A 21030-nucleotide genomic window follows, 5' to 3' on the forward strand; every position below is an offset into this window, starting at 1 on the left:
GGGAGCCAGAACGTGAGTCAGACCTGTCAACACCATGTCAGCTGCATGGAATTATTTCAAGGAGGAAAAAGCAAAAACAGCCGAGTGCAATTTATGCATGGAGAGTGTATCGAGGGGTGGCAGATTTCAACACCATGAACTTGAAGAAGCATCACGGAAAAGAGTATTCCGAATTCATACAGGCAATGAGTGCCAAGAAAGAAAGTGCGCCGCAACAGCAAACACTGCTTGAAACAATTCAGAAGAGCGAGAAACTTCCTCCAGACAGCAACAAAGCCAAGCTGATAACGGATAATGTCAAATTCATTGTGCTGGACTACACTTAATGGAACATACAGCTGACATGATGTTGACAGATCTCACAGGTCTCTCCTTGCCATCCTGCTTCAGGCACATGCTGCTCACCTGGTTACTTGTCGTAAGTAACCAGCTAAACGATTTTTTGTTTTTTTACGGCGCGCTGCTCCACATTTAGTTTAGGCAAATGGATTGATTACCCCCTCCCCAGATATCCGATACAGAATTTTGGCCAGTATTGGACCGATACAGACTATCAGATCGGCGCATCGCTTGTCCATTATTAAATTGCTGACATCAGGGCCAATCATCATGTAAGCTTTCTTTTTGCTTTGCTATGACATAACACACATTTAAGCTTTTGTTTAGCTCAAGCTTGCAAGGAAGGCTGGCAGTGTCTTTATTTTTTTCAGAAGAGGTGGAGGAGTGAGAAAAGACCGGGGGTGACTATGTCCCAACTACAAAATCCTGAACTATGCGACTCGGCCCAGAAACCACTTGTTAAAGACATGGTGTTTTGTGGCATATTTCCAACAAGGAGGCGAAGCGGGCACGGAGAGGGATTCTTAGGCTTAGTAGACGCCCTATTCAATGCAAGACTAAAACACTTGGCACAGACTTCCATACCAGAGGGCGACACACACACGCACACGCAAAGCGCTCCGTTCTGAGGTCATTTAATTAGAGAACAAAAGCCTGAATAACCATGGCCACACAGCAGGCTCCTTTCATTCCACATTTCCGTCAGTTTCCTCCCCTCAAGCCGTCTCTGTGCATTAAAAGCTAATTATGAACCGTGAAGGCAACACAGGTCTTAAACATTGTGACAACTACAAGCCCATTACTCTGAGTTGCATTCATGTTGAGGGACAGGAGGAAGACGGAGTACTGGTAGTTGGAACATATTTACTGAAGCAATTTCGCGGCTGGTTAGACGGAAGCATTTGAAATCATCATTCATATTCGCTGCCAAATCTGCAAAAATGTGACAGGCCGTCATGTAGTATTGCTTCCACGTCAGATCTGATGGGATATAAAAGTGGAGAAGAGAAGATGATCCTTTTCACGAGCGGCACATAAATCTATCAGCGCTCCGATCCGCCGGTCGGAGCTCTCTCCTTCTGTCTGCTTCCCCCTGAGAGGGTTAGCGCTTCGAACCGAAGCCTTGGGCTAGGTGGGTAATAGAGATAGGCTATCAGCGGCAGACTGAGGTGTACGGCTTGAATGGTTCTGCCCGGATGCCGCTGGATTGCAAAATCAATGAAGGATGACAGGGAGGAGATCTAGGTTGCTGCTGTATAAAAATCAAGTTAGTCTGCTGTTGCTGTTTTTCCCTCATCCCTCTATGTAGACTTGGAAGCACGCGGTTGATTTGTGGTGTCAGGTTTTTTTTGGGGGGTGGGGGGTGGGGCAGTTATGTCAGCACTGCAGCACTCACGAACACTTTGATAAATTGTGCATTTCCGAATTTCTAATCATTCTTATTAGGGCCCAAGTGCCGACTGTGGCAAAAACCCTATTGAAACTGAAGGAACTCTTCTTTCTTGCAGAAAATTAATCACCTTTTTGAGGGTCTTAACATACTCAAAAACTTACCAAAACTGGTGTTCGAATCAATCCTGGTGAAAATGTACGGATTTTAAGGGTTTTGGGAATAGGCGCACAAAAATGGTCAGAATTTTTTTTTAACCCTGCAGCATGTTTAGCGTGGACTCACAAAACTTGATACACATATGAAATAATATATTATAAAAAAAAAACGTAATTGGAGCTATAACTTAAACCCAACAGGAAGTTCTCCTTTTTAATTGAAAGGTCCAAATTAGTGTGATTTTGGCCATTTCCACATGTCGTACTTTAACAAACTCCTCCTAGAGATTTTATCCAAAATCAAATTTGGTCTGTGCCATCTTAAAGCTCCCATATTATGCTCATTTTCAGGTATTTTCAACTGTAATTTGAAGTTGTACCAGAAAAGGTTTACGTAGGCCTGCACAATATTGGAAAAATCTGACATTGCGATATTTTTCCCCCGGCGATATATATTGCGATATGAAAAAAGATCTAGAAATTTTTAAAAGATGACATAAATAGCTCTATTTGGAAATAATAAATCATTCTCAACTACTGCGGTGATTTTGTAGGGAAGTAAATCTACATAGAAGATAAAAATGAAAAAGGATCTTTTCTAATGGGAACCATTCTTTGTTAAACTTTAATGCTTTACACACAGCAAAGCAAGTAAGTGGTGACTAACGTTACTCTTCTGAAGTGATTTTGGAGAGGTAAATTAGGTAGAAACACGCTGGTTGACTAGCATGACACCATTGTATTTTATATAATAATCAATCCAGGATAACGAGAATGAAAATGACTGCATGTTAGTTTGATGTGTTGATCAGACCTGCATGTCACACGCACTAGCAACACACTCTGTGTATCCAAGAACAATTAAATCAGTGGAAATAACGTTAGCTCAGACACAGACTTCTGTAGTAGATTAGTGTTACGTTTCCAGGCTCCGAAACCGCAACGTTAGTTGGGATAGACGGACCCCTTGGCTCTTTAGGCTAACTATGTTAGCTTAAGCCTGGCTGGTAGCAACTTTCTTCTTGTTTCATCAGGCTAACTATATTAGCTTTAGCCTGGGTGGTAGCAGCTTTCTGCTTGTTTCATTAGGCTAACTATATTAGCTTTAGCCTGGCTGGTAGCAACTTTCTTCTTGTTTCATCAGGCTAACTATATTAGCTTTAGCCTGGCTGGTAGTAGCTTTGTGCTTGTTTCATTAGGCTAACTATATTAGCTTTAGCCTGGCTGGTAGCAACTTTCTTCTTGTTTCATCAGGCTAACTATATTAGCTTTAGCCTGGCTGGTAGCAACTTTCTTCTTGTTTCATCGGGCTAACTATATTAGCTTTAGCCTGGCTGGTAGCAGCTTTCTGCTTGTTTCATTAGGCTAACTATATTAGCTTTAGCCTGGCTGGTAGCAACTTTCTTCTTGTTTCATCAGGCTAAGCTAACTGTATTAGCTTTAGCCTGGCTGGTAGCAGCTTTCTGCTTGTTTCATTAGGCTAACTATATTAGCTTTAGCCTGGCTGGTAGCAGCTTTCTGCGGGGGGAAATGGCCGGGAGACATGATTATGTTGCATTAATCAGGTGATTTAGTTTGTATTTGCAGCGAACATGACTGAGTACTGTAGCTTCACTGACTACCCATCAAAACTATGAGCATCACTGTATCGGCAGCAGCTGCTGCCTACGGTAATTCTCTACACACGGAGAGCCTCACTTCCCATAACAAACCCTGTTGGACAAACATCACATACACACGCCGCCCACATGGCTACCTGTCTTAAAGGGGAAGGGTTGGCCGGTAATAATCATGTAAAAGGAGAACCGTGAAAGTTCCCTTTTCTATCAAGCAGCTAAAAAGGAGCATCTACATCGCAACGTCCGGCGATGTGACTATCCTCTGCGCACATCGCAATGGCGATGCTAAAACACAATATCATTCAACCCTAGGTTTACGTGATTTCCTTTTCAAAAAACATCATACTTTGTGTGTTTAGGTCTTAGTTTTAGCTACAGAGTGAGGAATCTCACCTTACTGTCTTTGTTGGGAGTTGCACATGAGCAGGAGCTAGGTAATAATAACATCGGCTAGCTACTGTTTTTCCAACTTTGGTCAGTACAAGGCAGGATTAGCTGGGAGACTTCTTCTAGACGAGGGACACTTGTGGAATACCTGCAGAACAGGGACATGGAAGTAGTTCTTTTGGAGATTATGATGAACTAGTGTGTGTGTTGTAGCAGTGTCACTGAGAACGAGCTAGCATGTTAGCGCTAGCATGCTACGGTTAGCAACCTCGTCTCGGCTAGTGATGTAGAAAGCCGTGCAGAGTTTGAACAGCTCCCCTGGAGACTGAAGGCAGAGGACATTCAGAAACAATATCTCACTACAGCAAACAGCATGGATGTTGTTGTTTTTTTAAGTTTGTATGCGTGTGGAAGCACCAAAGAAACAAAATAACATTACAGTATGTGTGCATATGATGTATGCACATATGTATGGGTATGTGTTAGATATGCGTATCTCTACATCGCTCATATTTTTAAAATGCTAGCTATCTCATTCATATATCGTATTTTTACATTATTATTGGATTTTTTTGGCTGCTGATTGGTTTCTATCTCTGTTTTTATGGTGGTCCAATGGACCACCATTTTTTTTTTCATGATATGGGTACTTTAAGATGTTAAAGATGAAAAGTAGTTAAAATAAAAACGTTACGGGGCGGCCACTTCGTGCATTTTGCCATCAAAACAGGAAGTGGGTGTAACTTGAGTTAACATCGTCCAATTGACTCGAAACTGTTCAGGATTCATAAGAGTCTAACCCTGAGGACAACTACAGGCTGAGACTGGCTCAAAGTCATAACGCCACCTAGTGGCAACTGGAAGTAGACCTAAACGTCAAGGTGCTATACTTTAACAAACTCCTCCTAGAGATATTATCCGATATACTTCAAATTCTATGTTAACGACGAAAAGTTATTAAAAGCAAAACTTTTTGTCAAACGGTGGCGGCCATTTTGAGCATTTATTTATGAACAAAGAAGTTGTTGTAACTTGAGTGTACATTGTCATATCTGCCCCAAATCTCACGATTGGCAAAGGGCCAGGCCTGAGGACATATACAGGCAAAAATTGGCTTTGGGTCATAGCGCTGCTGGCAACAGGAAATCAGCCGTACATGACAAACATCAACATCAAGGAGCAATGTCAGCCAATAATCCCAATGGAGCCAGGGCCCGTTCAACGTGCATCCTTAATTCAGTCTTTTGGATCTGTTCAGCAGAGAGAGGATAATCATAGAAAGCAGGAATACAGTCTGAACGGATGGGGAAAGTCAGGCCTGATTTAACAGAGCAGAACCTGCATTACCATTTGTTATTCAAGTGATGACGAGGAATATGAAACATGCTGTGAGAGGGATCTGTTGTGCAGCTTTTTACAATGCTGCTGGCAGCTGCGGAGAACGGCGTAGAAAAAAGAGACAGATAAACGAGCGCTTTGATTGTGAAGGTGTTCGGAACACTCATAAGACCTTAAGGGTTTTCAAACGAGCTCAGTATGGGAGCAGGAACAGAGACAAACACGACCATGCCCAATGGAACAAACTTCCTTTCAATTTTAAACTACACACCATTACTTTTTATACCATATGCAGAAAGATAAGATGCATTTGAGATTATGTGCAATTGTCAAGGTGGTTGTTGTGAAAAAGAAAAGAAATGGGTAAATTGCTGCAGCTGAGGCATTTTTTCCCCACACAAGTATGAAACTGACTGCTCCATGAAACAAAGATCTCATTCTCTCTGCTCTGTCCCTGCACAGTACAGCTGAGGAAAAGAGGAGAGCTGGGAGGGTAGGGGGAGAGAAGGAAGAAGAAGAGACATGGACCAGGTCTGAGGAACATGGAGACTGATGAAATGGGGGCCAAGCTATATGATCACTGTCAAATCAGATCTCTGCAGGGTAAATCCAGACAGCTAGCTAGACTATCTTTCCAATCAGAGTTTTCTGTTGCACTAAAACAACCTTTGAACGTACACATATTCCACCAAAACAAGTTCCTTTTCAAGCCTATTGTGCAGCGGCACCGTGGCTTCATCCGGCACTTAGCACCGGCCAAGAAGATTGTGACGGGTTTAAAGAAATGCCAATAAACCAGAGCACGTTTTTCTCCCATCCCAGAATGCTGTCTGGACTAGGTTCCATTGAGCACTCTGTGCATTTAGTATGTATCCTGTCAACTCTCATTAAATATAGTGCACACAGCAGACTGTATGTGGCAGCTTCATTAGTTATACATAGAGATGGAATAACACACCATGAAATAACAATATACACGTAACGTGCTGTTAGGTTATGAGCCAGATTTCCACCTCCAATGGCAGGCGCACGATGGAGGTGCTCCATCCTCCGGATCTCAGCACAAACAATCCACGTGAAGGTTGTGTTGTGCATCCTAAAAAGCTTGGAAATGGGAAAGAAGTAGCATGCCGAAAACAAGCGTGTTTTTTGTCAGAGAATGCCAACAAAGCATTCCTCAGATACAGAGAAGAGACAGAACTGGGCCTTGTCAGTGCTGACAGACAACACTGTGCAGACAGTTTAAAGTGGTTAAGTGGTTTGGGCTATGAGTCTCGAGACCACAATTACTTCATTGAGTGTCATTGAGGAGGAAGATGTTAACACTAGAAACTTCAGAAAAAGACCCTTTTTTTTTTTTTTTTTTTTTAGTGAACAGACTCTAAAAGTGTACAGCAGCTGAGGATGTTTATTGCTCTGCGGAGTTTCTGAACTACAGAGGAAAAACAAGCTGTTCGGCTAAACTTGAGCGTACATTAAAATTAAAAATAGAATTCCTAGTCGAAATGCAAGCCTTGTCCCGACAGTAATGAGAACAATCTGGGATGGATGGAGATGATAATCGTCATGGTTCAACCTGCCACCTCCCCTGATCTGTCTTTTGTGCGATCGAAGGCGGTAGTGCTGTCTGACAGGTGAGCCAATAATGTCTGGGGAGACAGAGAAAGTTAAGGGGACCACGTTCTGTCTGCTTCATTAGAAACAGACTATGGAGCAATTTACACAGATGGCAGATCCCATTATTGCATAGGCTTGTTAAGGAAAGGCAGGTCTGACAGGTTGCGATAGAGGGAGGGTGGGGGGACAGATCTCATCTTGGCACAGAGTGTAAATGACTAAGCGGTGGGAATTAGCCAAGATTTTCATAGAACTTTTGTGCTTTAAAAGATTATTTTTGGGCTTTTCTTGACAGGACAGCTAAGTGAGAAAGGGAAGACATGCAGGATTTGTCACAAGTCGGATTTGAACCCTGCATCTCTGCATCATGGGATAAACTTCTAAGTATGTGTGTGCCTGCTCTACCCACTGATCCAACCCAGCACCTTTTATGCTTTAAAGGAAGAGCCACCAAATGCCTTTGTGAGAGGAACCACAGAAGAAATGTCTCTGTCGCCGCTAAATGTTCACAGCCTCACAAATACCGCGGCCAGATCTGTGAGAGCGTGAAGTGGAAGAAACTTGCACAGATTACAATCGCTGAAGGCACATGGATAAACACTGAAATACAACTGTCAGTGTTTCCCAGACTCTTCATATCCTAATATAACAACAAACGTTGTGTGCATAACAGCGGAGATCAGGTTACAAACTGCTACACAGATATCTGATGTTCCCCTTCCCTCAATGTCTCTTGGCCCTGAAACAGATAATTAATAATGCATACATGGGAGTCCTGGGAGAGCTCCACACTCTATTAAGACAGAGCAGACGACAGCTATTCATAGTTTTAATGATGAGTGGGAGAGACAGGTGACACCGCAGAGAATCTGTCCCACACAGAAACGTGCTACAGAGTGTTACAGAGAGGCGTTATCCAGAACATCTCTGCGACGACGCCAGTGCTACTTGTTATCACTTTATCTCTGCAGCCTTCTCTGTGTGTCTTTCATCTCTTAGTTTGCTGCGTCTTTTCCTTCATCTCATTATATTTAGCATCTGCAGGCTCTCTACCCAGTCAGGATGTTGTACCATGTTTGCCATCAGGATAAATGCGGTAAAATGAGCAGGCCCCACTTTCACTCTAGTCTCTAAATACTGATTCTGGTATAATTCTGATGTCTCTACAGTGTGTGGAATTGATTTGGATCGTTCCTCTGTGTGTGTACGGTCGCATGAGGCTGTAAATACACATCCCTACTAACGCTGGGTTTCCACAGGCAGCTGAATAACGGCAGAGTGGAGCGATTCAATTCATTCCCTAGGAGAACAGCGTTATGAGCAAATTGCCCGGATGTTCACCCCGCTCTCCCAAAGTTGGGCCAACTCTTGCAGAGCGGTAGCCAATGAGAGGGCAGACTTGCAAACGTGCCACCAATATACTCTGTGTACACACACATGCTATATCTAAAATTACGAGCAAATGAAAAGATCCTGATTTCCTTATAGCTTACTTCATTTGTCTCTGTATGACTAGAACAGGGATGTTGACATCTAGCTTGGCAAAAGGTTGCCCAGCCCAGAGTGAGTATTTCTGGTGAGTTTTATATAGATTTCTTTTAGTAGAATAGTAGCATTGTAGTAACATTAGCATTGAAGCAGCAATGACAACTAGCTGGTTGCTAGCAATACATAATGTTATGTGAACTAAACTAAACACAACTTTTAAAGTGGCAAAGTGTGGGACAGGAGTAAAAACTTAGCAAGTAGTTTGGGATAGGCCCGATTGACAGACTGACAGAAACGTATCAACATCAACAACAACAAAAAAGTCTGCAAAACGTGTAAACCATCTGCATCATGTTGTGGTCACACAATTTCGTTTGGAGTATGCTGCTAATCACTGGGCAAAATCTTATTTCTGTCTTTCCCAGTTTGTTTGGTTTACCCTCTAAAATCTCTTTTGCAGTCCAACCAGCATAAGAAGATAAGAGAAGCTCTAAAAAGATAAGGATTTTTTTTTTTTTTTTTTTTTTTTGTATATGCTCACAGAAACATTAAAAAAGGAACTCCACCAAATTTCACACATGAAAGTCTGTTTGCAGAACTTGGAGAATACTACTGCATATTCAAAAGGTTATGGGTTAACAGTTATAGGTATAAAGCCTTTTGTGGCTCCAGCAGGAAGTAATGGATTGGGTCAGTGGCAGTTGGGTCTGAAGTTTTGGCTGGGGAGAGTTCTAGCCTGACCGGGCTCCTCTCCTCAACCTGTCTCTCTTAGTCAGGCTGTTGCAGTTCTAGACTGCCGGGGGATTTCCTTTCCTTCCTTCTGAGCTGAACTGCGCACACGTTCTGTGATTTGGGCCTCGAGCCACTCCGTAGTTTGGAAAATCTGGAAGGGTAGATACTGCTAGAATGATCGATGTAGTTGGGTTTAGGAATGGGGAGTGGGACTGGTTAGGGTTAGGGTAAGAATACCATGGTAGGCCAATCAGAGGGAGATAAGGCCGAATAAGGCGGGCCACGAGGCACAATTTAGACGTCCAGATGTCTAGCGGATCCGATCTAGCGCGAACCATCAGGAAGTGATGCAGCCGTACCGTTGCGGATGGCTAGCGGAAACAAAGCTCCTTGAGCAGAAATGGGGAAAGAAAAGGGTCTTTTGAATGGCAAGTTGAGTTTCAAAGCCCTTCCAGATGGTTCTCTCGGCAAGACTAATGTCGATGTGAATTGAGTTATTAATTAATAAATAATTAATTGATTGACAGCCCTAGTTAATGTGATGTCTGTAAATATAAAGCAGTGCATCCAATCACTTTAAGTTAAATAGCCAACTAATTAAAAGACATTACCATTGGGCTCCTGGAAATGGTGGAAGGCATTTACACTATTTTAAAATATGTTAGAAGATGAATGGGTTTGTCCCAAAAGTAACTGGTTGACTATTCAATGTCTAAAATAATTGTTAGTTACACACCTAAGGAGTAAAGATATTAATAATAAAGAAAAATTTTGATGGTTGTGCAAATTTGAATTAGAAGCTTTGGAAAACTGATTTTCCTTTTTTTTTTTTTTAAATAACAGTGACAAAGAGACTGTTTTTAGTGTTCAATCAATCATGTCTGACTGACTGATACCCAATCTGTTTAATAAGGTCATCAACTGCTATATTAATATTGGATAGGTGCACCGTTAATATTATTAAGAGACAGGACAGAATATTCCCAGACACTAATCTAATAACAAAACACCTAACCAATCAACCTTGTGTGTAGCATTACTGAAAGTGTGCAGAAAAAGAAAAAGCGACACAGACGCATACGTAAATTGCACACCCCCCACGTTTGTCATGTACTTGTTTGCATTTTGTCTAATGAACGTTCTATTCAGTACAGTGAGGAACGGTAAAGGGACCCATGCAAAGAAAGAGAAAAGAAAGAACAGACAGGGAAAGAAAGAGTTAGAGAAGCCTGACAAGGAGAGGAGGGGAACATGTTGTAAAAGTGTTGTAGCAGCACATTAACAGTTGGTCCCCGAGGACGGCTGGTGTTACACAAGTGAAACAAGATAAAAGCAGCTTTAAGACAACTCGGAAACTAATAGGAGCAAAGTTGAACCAGGGGCTAAGGAAGAAGAAGAGCAGCGCCACCTTTTTTCCTCCTTTATCCTTCTAATTAAATTGGTTTTAAAAATGCCAAAGGCATGCTTTCTTTGTTCCTTTTTTTTTTTAGTAGGGCCTTAAGATTTGTCACAAGCTAGGGCTTTAAGTATGTCTGTGTTGCAATGAAAATTAAATCATTTTTCATTTTACCCCCCTCCTCCCTCTACACCTCTACACTTACTCCTCCGCCTCCTTTGATAGCACCTTCTTTCCCCAGACGGAGGCGAATATTCTCCTTTCAGGAGCTCATCCAATGGGGCTAGTAAAACACAAGAGGGATCTGAAGATCACAAAAGGAGACACCGCACACAAATAAAAAAAAAAAAAAAAAAAAAAGTTGTTTACAACTATTGATCCAGAAGGAGCTGGTTGAGAATACTGTGATGAGTTATTATCATGAGAGGTGTATTAGCCGCTCCAGCTGCCAGAAGAGGAGCTGAATGGTGTCGGAAAGAAAAAGAAACACTGCTCATTCTGCATTTTTCTCTCTTCTCTGAGAAAAAGAGGAAAATGACAACCAAAGGCTCTAAAAGCTAGGGCTGGGCAATATGGAAAAATATCAAATATCACGATATTTTTGACCAAATACCTCATAATCGATATCACCAATATTGCAGTGTTGACTATTGGTGCTTTCACAAAATATTTACACAATGAGATTTTTGATAAATGATCATTAGTAATGTGGATATGATGGTTAAGTGGGTAGAGGCAAATAATAGAACAGTTACAACAGTCTGGTGACAATGACATCACTTTACTGTAATGCAGCCTTTAAAACCAGGAAAAGACCACGCTATCGCCATGTTGCAATATCCAAAATCGAAGACGATATCTAGTCTCATATCATGATATCGATAAAATATCAATATATTGCCCGGGCTCTACTAAAACCCCACAGGTTTTTGCCTAGGCACGGTAATGAGTGAGCCTTATGGCGTTTTTCCACTGCTGGTAACGGCTCGCCTCGGCTTGGCTCGGCACGGCTCGGCTCGCCTCGGCCCATTCTATGTTCGTTTTCCATTGCAGATTGCGTAAAGCCTGAGCGTGGCTGGTCACTATAGCAACGCGTGATGACGTAATTTTCAGCGCGACTCACAACAGCACGTCGCATACTCGCCGCGGCCAGAAGAAATGTTTTGTTTCAAAAGAAGCTGAAGGAAGCAACAAAAATCACCGCTAAAAAAAACCGGGAGTTTGGGAATTCTGACGGAGTTCAGACGTCGACATGACGGTTGTTCGCCGACACAACAGGGTAAGTTAAGTTTCCTGGTAACGTTAGCTAACATTTGCATGTGTTCAGCGTCGCAGTCAGTATTTACTATACGCTATAAAGTACATGAACTTTAGCAACATGATTACACACCAACATGACTGATGTGGACTGTTTGTGTTTTAGAGCATTCACGCTTTGCAAAATCGCCGCCGCAGACCGTCTGGTGGGCGATGTCCGACCGGTGAAACCTCTGGTTCTGACCTGCTGGACTTCGTATAATCTGTATGAGAGTCACGGACAGTCTTATGACAACGACTGGGATGCATCTGGGACAGCAGAGCCGGGGGGGACACTGTCACAGGGTGCAGAGGAAGAAGACCGGGATGTTTGGGAGGGTTTGATGCGCTACTTGAAAAGCTAAATAAAAACTTTTGTTATATATATTGTCTTGTTTTTTTTAAGTAACAGTGTGCAATATTGGAAACGACATGAAGCCGCTAGTAGCCCGAACAGTTGAAAAGTGAGAATAGTGCAGAGAGTGGATAATCTGTCGGTGTCTGGCTAGATTTGTTTTAAATGTCTCGTTTGTTCTGGACACACACTCCGCACTCTTGTTTGCTAAGAACGCAGTCATGAGTGACGATTCTCTCCGACCAACCAGCAGTCTGCAGGTTTCCACGTCATCTTTTGGTATCGCCTCGCTCGCTTGGAACCTCGACTGAGGTAGTACTAAAAAAAGTACCTGGTAGCAGGTCCCAGGGACTTTTTTTTGTAATGGAAAACCAAAAAAAGCGAGTAGAGCCGTGGCGAGTCGAGTAGATATCACGCAGAGGAAAACCGCCATTAGAGAGTCTAAATTTGATCTTGAAGCTTTTACTATCATTAAAATAGTATGGAGAATAAAAAACAAGATTATTTCTGAGACCGCACAGAGGATAAAAGGCACATCTGCAGCCCAGCAATGAGGATCAGGAGAATGTTCACTCTGCAGGACTGTCTGTTGACCCTCGTCTGATTCATCACTTCAATGAAATAATAACTCATCAGCCATCAGTCAGAGCTCCACTTGTCCCCGCGAGTTCATGTGACACACGCGGCCTGCAGGGTTTCGTGCCACATATTTGACGGCCATTTCTTCGACTTGAATGGACACCTCTGCCACAGGAAGAAATGAAGACGGACGCGAGGCTGCGGGGAGGCGGAAGTGCGTTTGTGTGAAGAGGTGAGGAGGGACTATTGGGGTGAGGCCAGTTAAGGGGAGTGATGGGTGCGCGCGTTGGGAGCGGGGGGGGTGTTCTTCTAGAACGGCCTCCAATTACATCCAGGGTGTGAAACTGTCCATAACACCCCGATTAGCCGGTCTGTCATCGTGCTACGGCAGCAAACGGCGTGCTGGCTCGGGTTGCTGCCGCGCAGGCCACTTTGCGGGGAACACATTCCCTGTCAGGGGCCATAAATCCTCGGCCCCAATCAAAGCCTGCTTCCGACAATACAGCCAAAAGCCCAGCACGTCCATTAGCGCTCAGCCTCCCATCCTCCCACAACAGATCCGTCCCAGACACCTACGCCAGTCTCTGCCGTGGGCTCCCCTCCATTAGCTGCTCACACGGCATGTTTCAGAGAGTGACTGAGCAGGCAGATCCAGGCGACAGACGCTACCGGCTGTTTGTGGTAGCAGATGCCAACGTGCACCATACGAGTGAAAGCAAATGAGTCATTCACCCTTCATAACCCTCAGGGAAGCTAAAAAAAAAACAGAGCTGTGAGGTGCCGGGGGGGGAGTTCAAGAGGGAATCCGAGTGCCAGGTTCACAGAAGTGATAAGATCACAGCGAGAGGAAGAAATGCTGGAGAAGGTTGAGGTTTGCATCCGGCGCTGTGGAACAGACAAAGGGACTCAGTCTAGGTGAGTGCTACCGATGTGTCATCAATTAGCCATCATTTGGCGCGTGGCTTCTTCGAGTGAAACACTTGACAAATGTGTAGGAGTGAAAAGGAGTCAGGTAGATAGGGCTGTCCAAAAACAATGTTTGAATATTCATTCTGAAACACCAAAGAGGTTTGAATATATTTGAATATCTACTTTTTGCGCATTATGAGCAAAACATAAGAATCAACCAACGCACTAGTATGAACTAGTAGGCTACGGCGAAAGCTCATCGTTGAGCCTCAACAGAACCATAAATCACGCTTCATATATTTGTGTGTTAGTGTGTGTGATCTCTTTAAGAGAATAGCAGGGCCGGCGTGTGTGTGTGTGCGTGGAGAGTGTGTGGTGGAGCGAGTGGGAGGGTGACGGTGATTAGCTCCAGAGCGAGTAGCAACTCTAGTGGGAGGACCAAAGTGTCTCCCCGGAGCACGGTGGGAAATCTGTAGCAGGAGAAGTTAACCCTCTCCCTGTCTTCATGTCGTTTATGGAGAACGAGAACCAGGAAATGAGTCGGGGGAATGCAACACTACCAAGCCGAGGCAGAGGGACGAGCGTCATCGTAATGTGTAACATTTTGGAGAGCTGCACGTCAGGCTACAATGTAGGGTCAGTGTCTCCACGTACCTACGTACGTAGCCAAGGCGTAGATTTAATGCGGAAGCATTACTCAAGCCTTAGGCAGCAGTGGCCCAGGCCCACGAACGATGGCACAAGGCAGATTTATTTTATATTTTTTACTCATAATCTTCAAATATTCATTTTCATATATATATGCCCAACATGATGCCTGACCAGGAAATGCCTGACCAACGATGCCTGACCAATATCCTTTTTAAGAGCACATTCCTTATTCGGCAGCGGAGTTAGTGCGAGGCCGGGCTCGAGGCTGCCAACGCCTGGCATGACAATCAAAGTCCAATTCAATGCCCGGCAGCGACAAATTGGGCTGCGGCGACAAATGAATGCTTAAAAGTCTTGCGTCACCTCTGCAAACACATTGACAATGAGCGCATGCTTCTCTGTCCTCCTTCTGCATTCAACAGCATCTCTCTTCTCTCTCAGAGCTCATCACAGAGCCGCTTGTGTCTGGAAATGAATATCACCACGCAACAGATGGAAATTGAATTCCTTTAATCAGGCTGAATACCGGCCAGCACATAAAAGGCGATGATGCTGAGAGGGAGGAAAAAATACAAACATCTGTCCCGCTGGGTGACACATGCAGCCCTCACACGACCTACAGGCCACGGAGGTGAAGAGGTTGCTACAGTTACAAGGGCCGTGAGGAGACAGTTTTATACACAACGTTTCTATTTACGCAGCTCTCAACATACCATAGATGCCTTCTAGAATGAACCTGCTACCAGGGGTGGCAAATTTAAAAAAAATAAAAATAAAAAATTAGAAAATCGTATGTTTTTTTGCAACAATTTTCTTCTTTTCCCTAAAATCAATATCTTTTTTAAGATTATTTTTTTGGGGCGTTCCCTTTATTATAGTGACAGTGGGTGGGCAGAGAGAGATGGGGGCTGACAAGCAGCAAAGGGCCGCAGGTCGGGTTCGAACCCGGGCCGCTGCAAAGGACTCAGCCTACATGGGGCACATGCAACAATCAGTGCCAAATGATTAGGCACATAGAGATGATTAACAGAGAAAATCATATTATTTGAATACATTTTCATAAGTCATGCAGCTATCACATAATCCCCTACATGAAGATATTCACCTTTTTGTACAGCTTTTACGAACCGGGCCCTAATTCTAAGACAATGTACGATCTTTGACTTGGACTTGACAATTATTTTTCAGTTCTATTTAAGAACCAGAAACCCCTTCTGGTTGATTGATGACTTTTTCGACCGGTTGAGAAAATCTTATCACTGCTGAATTCAGGCATTCGTCTCCTTTTATACATCAAACATTACGCAGGAATGTCAGTGTTAGACTTCAGAGTAATAGCGTGATATTGCTTCAAGGTGAGTGTCTGAAATTGACAGAGAAGAAGTTAATGGCAACCCTGACAGGGAAAGTGGCCCTGAATCCCTGTTCGTGGCTCTCCATTAAAAGAAATATGATTTCCACCCATTCATCCCTGCACAGTCAGTCTGCGTTACTGACCCGGGCGGCAGCTTTGCTGGCGAGCAGGCGGACAGAAATACTGTCAGAATAATAGATTAGGCCCACAGCAGGACACACGGCATCGCGGCATGATTGTAAAGCAGGAAACTTCTCAGTGAAACCTTGGGACGGCGATTAGCTCTGAAGAAAATCCCAGCTTGGCTGCTCTGTGGGAGGTGTCTAATGCGGGAAAAGATTCTACCTGCATGGCAGGCAATAGCATCCCACACTGGGAGGAGAGGGCGCCGGCCATTCCAACCCGCATGAAGTTAATTGTGAACACGTCAGGTGTTCCTACCATTATATGTGCAGCGCATTAACTGAATGAAAAGAAAAACTAGAGACCATCTTGAGATTGGAACACACCAGCCGCGACGCGCAATCGGGCCAGAGGCATAAAGTGTGGTGGAGTGTTCCCTACTTCCTACACCCCGACCTTATCTGGCGCACTTGGTCGGACCCAACCCGTCTTCGAACTTGGCCTTCGTTTGATCTCACTACACACCTGTAAAGTGTCATGTCTGTATCTATCTTGCACAGGTATGATGCTATCACGGTGGTAAAAACAACCACGTTTGCTGTCATCAATCTGCGTGTTTGACCGAGGCAGGGCTTAGATCCCACTCCCACACACACACACAAAATAATAGAACAAAAATGACATCACTTACTGTAATTCAGCCTTTAAAAAACCAGGAAAAGACAACACTTATGTCATATTACGATATCCAAAATCTAATACAATATCTAGTCTTATATCACGATATCTATGTATCGATATATTGTCTAGCCTTACACACACTTAGACGTTTTCCCCCCGAGTCGACGACAACTTGAGTAAAAAGTAGAAAAGCAATATTTCCACCTGCTTTGTCTGCAGTTGTTGTTTTACGCAACCACAGTGTACAATAGCCGACTGTATGTAGCCTAGCCGTTATCTTATTTGCCAACAAATCTTAACATTTTTCAAATTCATGTAAACTCAACAGCCCTGTTTTAATAAATAAATATTGTAGTGATAAAACATGACTCAGGAAGGTGACATAGAGCCGTTTTGATCACGTAAAGAGTCTTCATGGAGATGGGATTGGGTTCGGACACCACTTGTGTACACCGCTGGGTATTGTTGCACAGATGGATGTGCAGCAAGCGTACCTGGTAGTGCGAGTGGCCCTGTGCCTGTCAGCATGGTGCCTGTGAAAGCTTCAGTCACAACTATTTGGCTATGCAGCACATAATTCAGAGCTCCAGTATACAGACGTCTGCTCAGTCCAGTCATCCATCAGAGCGCTTTCTGCCAAGTCAACAGATTCTCGTGGTGGTGGGCAGTCGGGGGAAAAGGCCTCTCAGGTTTTGTTTCAGCATATCGGGAGTGTGAGTGTGTGTGTTAAAGTATATCCCTTTACATCAGCAGTAAACCATGTAACAGGCCAATATAGCGATGTATACCCCCTCACTGTTCAGCATGTGGGTACTCAGCTGGGACACTTAACCCTGTATTGTCTTCACTTTCGGGACCCTCTCCTGTCCCTCGGGTCAAATTGACGCGTGACTTATTTGGGGGGTTTAAAACCAATTCTGAAATCAAACTGTTACCTCATAATCTATTAACAAATATTGTCTTATCTAATTTCAAATGATTGAGATAACATATATGTTTAGGGAATGCAATCAGTCTCTACTAGAACACAATTAAAAATGGAACTGGGATTTGTTTTTGTCATAAGGTTATAATTCATGTTAAAAATCTTGGAAAACATAAGTGGTCATTTCCAGAATAATTTCTGAATTGAGTTAGTAATACATGTTTAGTCGCAGAAAAAAAAAGGTAAGGCCGTTGATTTTCAGGTAGAAAAAAAAAAAAGTACTTGTACCAGTTTTTTTTCTTGAAAAAAATTGAAATGAGTCAATTTGACCCAAATACCATACAAGGGTTAATTCAATTAAGCTGACAATTTTATCTGTTTTATTCACAATGTTGCCTGGAAAGTTCCAAAACAGCCTCATTACATCTTTGACCCATCTGACAAAGTCTGTCTACTCGTGCCTATGACTTAAAACCCTATTTGATTATCAAAATTAGTGCAGATTAATTTTCTCCCAATCAATGAATCACCTCATTGTGACAGATGTAACACCAGTAAAGTGGCATGACATCACTATCTAAGGCCCGAACTAGCCTTGAATGTTGTAAGTTAATTAATCGATTAGTCAATCAACATAAAATGACCTGTGATGGCCAGTCTAAGATATGCTAAAGATTATTATGGAATTGTTGCCCAACAACGCCAAAATGAAGTGCCTACCACCACTTTAATCAACTCATTATTGCAACTCTACAACAAGATGACACACACGCACGTATGCACGCACTAATTCTAATTCTAGTTAATTAGACTCTTCTCATAACTGCGTGAGTCATTACAGACTGTGCTTGAATAACCGCTCCATGGCTCTCCGGTTAGTTTTGTTGCACCTTATAAATACAGAGTTTGGTGACCTCATATTTCCCAGCATGGAGACACACGTCTGCCTGAGCAAAAGTCTAATCATCCAAAATGACACCTGTGCGGGTGTGCAGGGCCTTTGAAATATGCCATAGTTAAAATGTAATGGGCCCTTTCACAGCAGCGATTTTCACTTCTCATAGCACAGGTGTTACTAATAAAAGTAACGATTTCTCAGTTCCATTAAGTGTTCCAGTTAGCCATTGGATGAACCAGCATGTCCAATACAAGTACTCTGGAAGTGCCTCACATAATGGAATTCACTGCAGCCATTTTTTATGTTATTGATTACACCTGTGCTTTTCCCGCGTGTCACATGTCTGCTGTAAGAAATGGTCCCTCTTCAGTGGCAGGCTCCCACTTCCATCAACCAGTACAAGAGGCGGTGTTTGAACCCTGCTGGCCGGCGGCACCCTCAGATGTGTCTGCACCACTCTGCTGCTCCTTGAAAAAAAAACTCACAGTGGAGGCACCGGAAAGATAATCCCGCAATGTCCCAGATCTTCATTGGGAGTGAGCCCCTGATGGGAGCTCCCAATGAGATTTGAACACAGCGGTGGTCACGTTTCAATCATAGGAGAGAGTTTGGTAAAGAGGCAGAAGAGGATTTGCAGCAGTCCCATGCATGCAGAATATCACTGAAACTTACTTTAAGCAAAAAGAGGTCCGCTGTTAGTTCCAAAAGCACTGCAATATACTGTATATTCATCACTGACCATCCCACCTTTCAGTCTGACTCCAGAACCTCCAGCTTGCATGTCCTATTTCATATAAAGGTTTGGACAGCACTTCAATTGATACTTTTGTATTGCCACACCTTGTCCTATACTCTTAAATTAGCTGTTAGCTCTTATCAATCTCAAAAATGGATCTAGTTAGGGTTGGGCTGCACAATTAAATCGCAAATTTATCGAAATCACAATGGAGTACTGCAATATCCAAATCGCAGGTGGGGGCTCAAAATAGTCATCCCTCCCATATTGTAAATCATATCGCAATCTCAGTTAGATAATTTCCTTATATTGTGCAACCTATATCAGAGAGTTAATGACAAGAAATGTATCTGCAACTATTTAAAAAAATAGTTATTTATTATGTTAATTTTTCAAGGAGAAAAGTGAAAAACACCACAGTTCCAGCTTTTCAAATCTTAGGCTTTTGGACTACTGGTTGTATACAACAAAGACCCTTATTGGGCTTTGGAAAACTGTGATGAGCAATTTCTATTTCTTGACATAATTCTCAGATTAGTCAATGATGAAATCACTGTCATCTGCGGCTCTAAAGTATTAAAAAACACACACTCACTGCCACGGGGCAACAGGCTGAATATATAGCACCCCTCAATCTCACACTGCATTGCACACATAAGGATCAGAGGCAGATACATTACTACAAATACTCGGAATTGTCATGCAAAGTTCAGCACAACAGCATCCTTTAACATTCCATAGGCTGTGTGATGAAGCATTTGTGGTGGATGAAGTGCCGCTCTCCAAATGCACAACAATGGTGATGCACGTATATATACAGTGACCTAAAGGGTGTTCCTGGAGTGTTGTGACGGGATCTGATCGAGCTGCAGCTCCTTAAACTCACCGAGCTTCCCCCGGGACTCCTCCAGCTTCTGGATCTGGTTCTCCAGGAAGAACATGGCCACTGCGAACGCCAGCAGCGCCAGAAGCTGCCAACTTGGGCGGCATCATGACTCTGAGCAGCCCATCAATCATCCAGAGAGGGATTGGGTCAGTCCATGCTCAGAGAAGGAGCCACTGGAAAACAACACACGCAACCACACACACACACACACACACACACACACCCACACAACCCACACACACACACACACACACACACACACACAACCACACAACACCACACACACAACACACACACACACACACACACACACCACACACACACACACACACCACACCCACACACACACACACACACACACACGACGGTGATTACAAGCGGCGGAGTATCTGAGCATGGCCCTTTCTCCCTCTGTGTGTGGGATATCTCCCAGTGTTCAAATCCTCTGGTTACCTCAAATGCGATGTGTTCATGCTCTGCTTGGTATTTTATCAAGTCAATTTCCAGAAGCGAGCGTCGTAAAGCCCTACAGATTTCTCCACCGTGCGAATTGTCTCTCCGGTGTGTAGGAGCGGTGGTATCGTTACCAGCCGCTGTCGCTTGCGTCCCCCATGTAGCGTTGTCCTCTTGACCCATCCAGTGTGTGTTCCCCACCGCACCACGGACAGACTATATTACTACCACTTTAGGCTATTGGATGTATCAACATTCACCACAAGGCTGAGGCTTTCTATTCGTCGACAAGTGCCCGTTCAAACGGATTGGACATTTTAACTGAGCTGAACTCGGACCGAGATGTCGCACTTCTTTTTGAACCATGAAAGCCGCCGAGCGAAGAAGATTTTTTAGTCGACTTTGGTATATGCCAAATCTTAAAAAAGATAAAATGAAATGTAATCCTTCGAAATTACACAAGTAGTTATATAAATTGATATAACTATGCGAATGATGTATATCAGCAACCGTTGAACAGTTTGGGAAGACAATGATAGGTTTAGAAGTATAACGCTCAGGCGCGTTGGGAGGCCCTCGATTAATAAAGGGGTCCTCGGACTAGATTGGCTAACCAAGCAGGCTCTAAATGTCGGGAGAGGTGTATCTCCTGTGGCTTCTCTCGCTTTTGCAAACGTGATTTATTAAAACTGAAGTGAGCAATTGTCGGCGCAGTCACTA

At 43.4% G+C, this 21030-nt stretch overlaps 1 pseudogene; it reads right to left on the reverse strand.

Moving 5' to 3' along the window:
• LOC116675131 (heparan sulfate 2-O-sulfotransferase 1-like) overlaps positions 1–19982 on the reverse strand; it is a 35099-nt pseudogene extending 15117 nt beyond the window's left edge.
• Between the last annotated feature and the right edge of the window lie 1048 nt (positions 19983–21030).

This window comes from Etheostoma spectabile, unplaced genomic scaffold (genome assembly GCF_008692095.1).
Source record: "Etheostoma spectabile isolate EspeVRDwgs_2016 unplaced genomic scaffold, UIUC_Espe_1.0 scaffold00001523, whole genome shotgun sequence".
Taxonomy (NCBI): domain Eukaryota; kingdom Metazoa; phylum Chordata; class Actinopteri; order Perciformes; family Percidae; genus Etheostoma; species Etheostoma spectabile.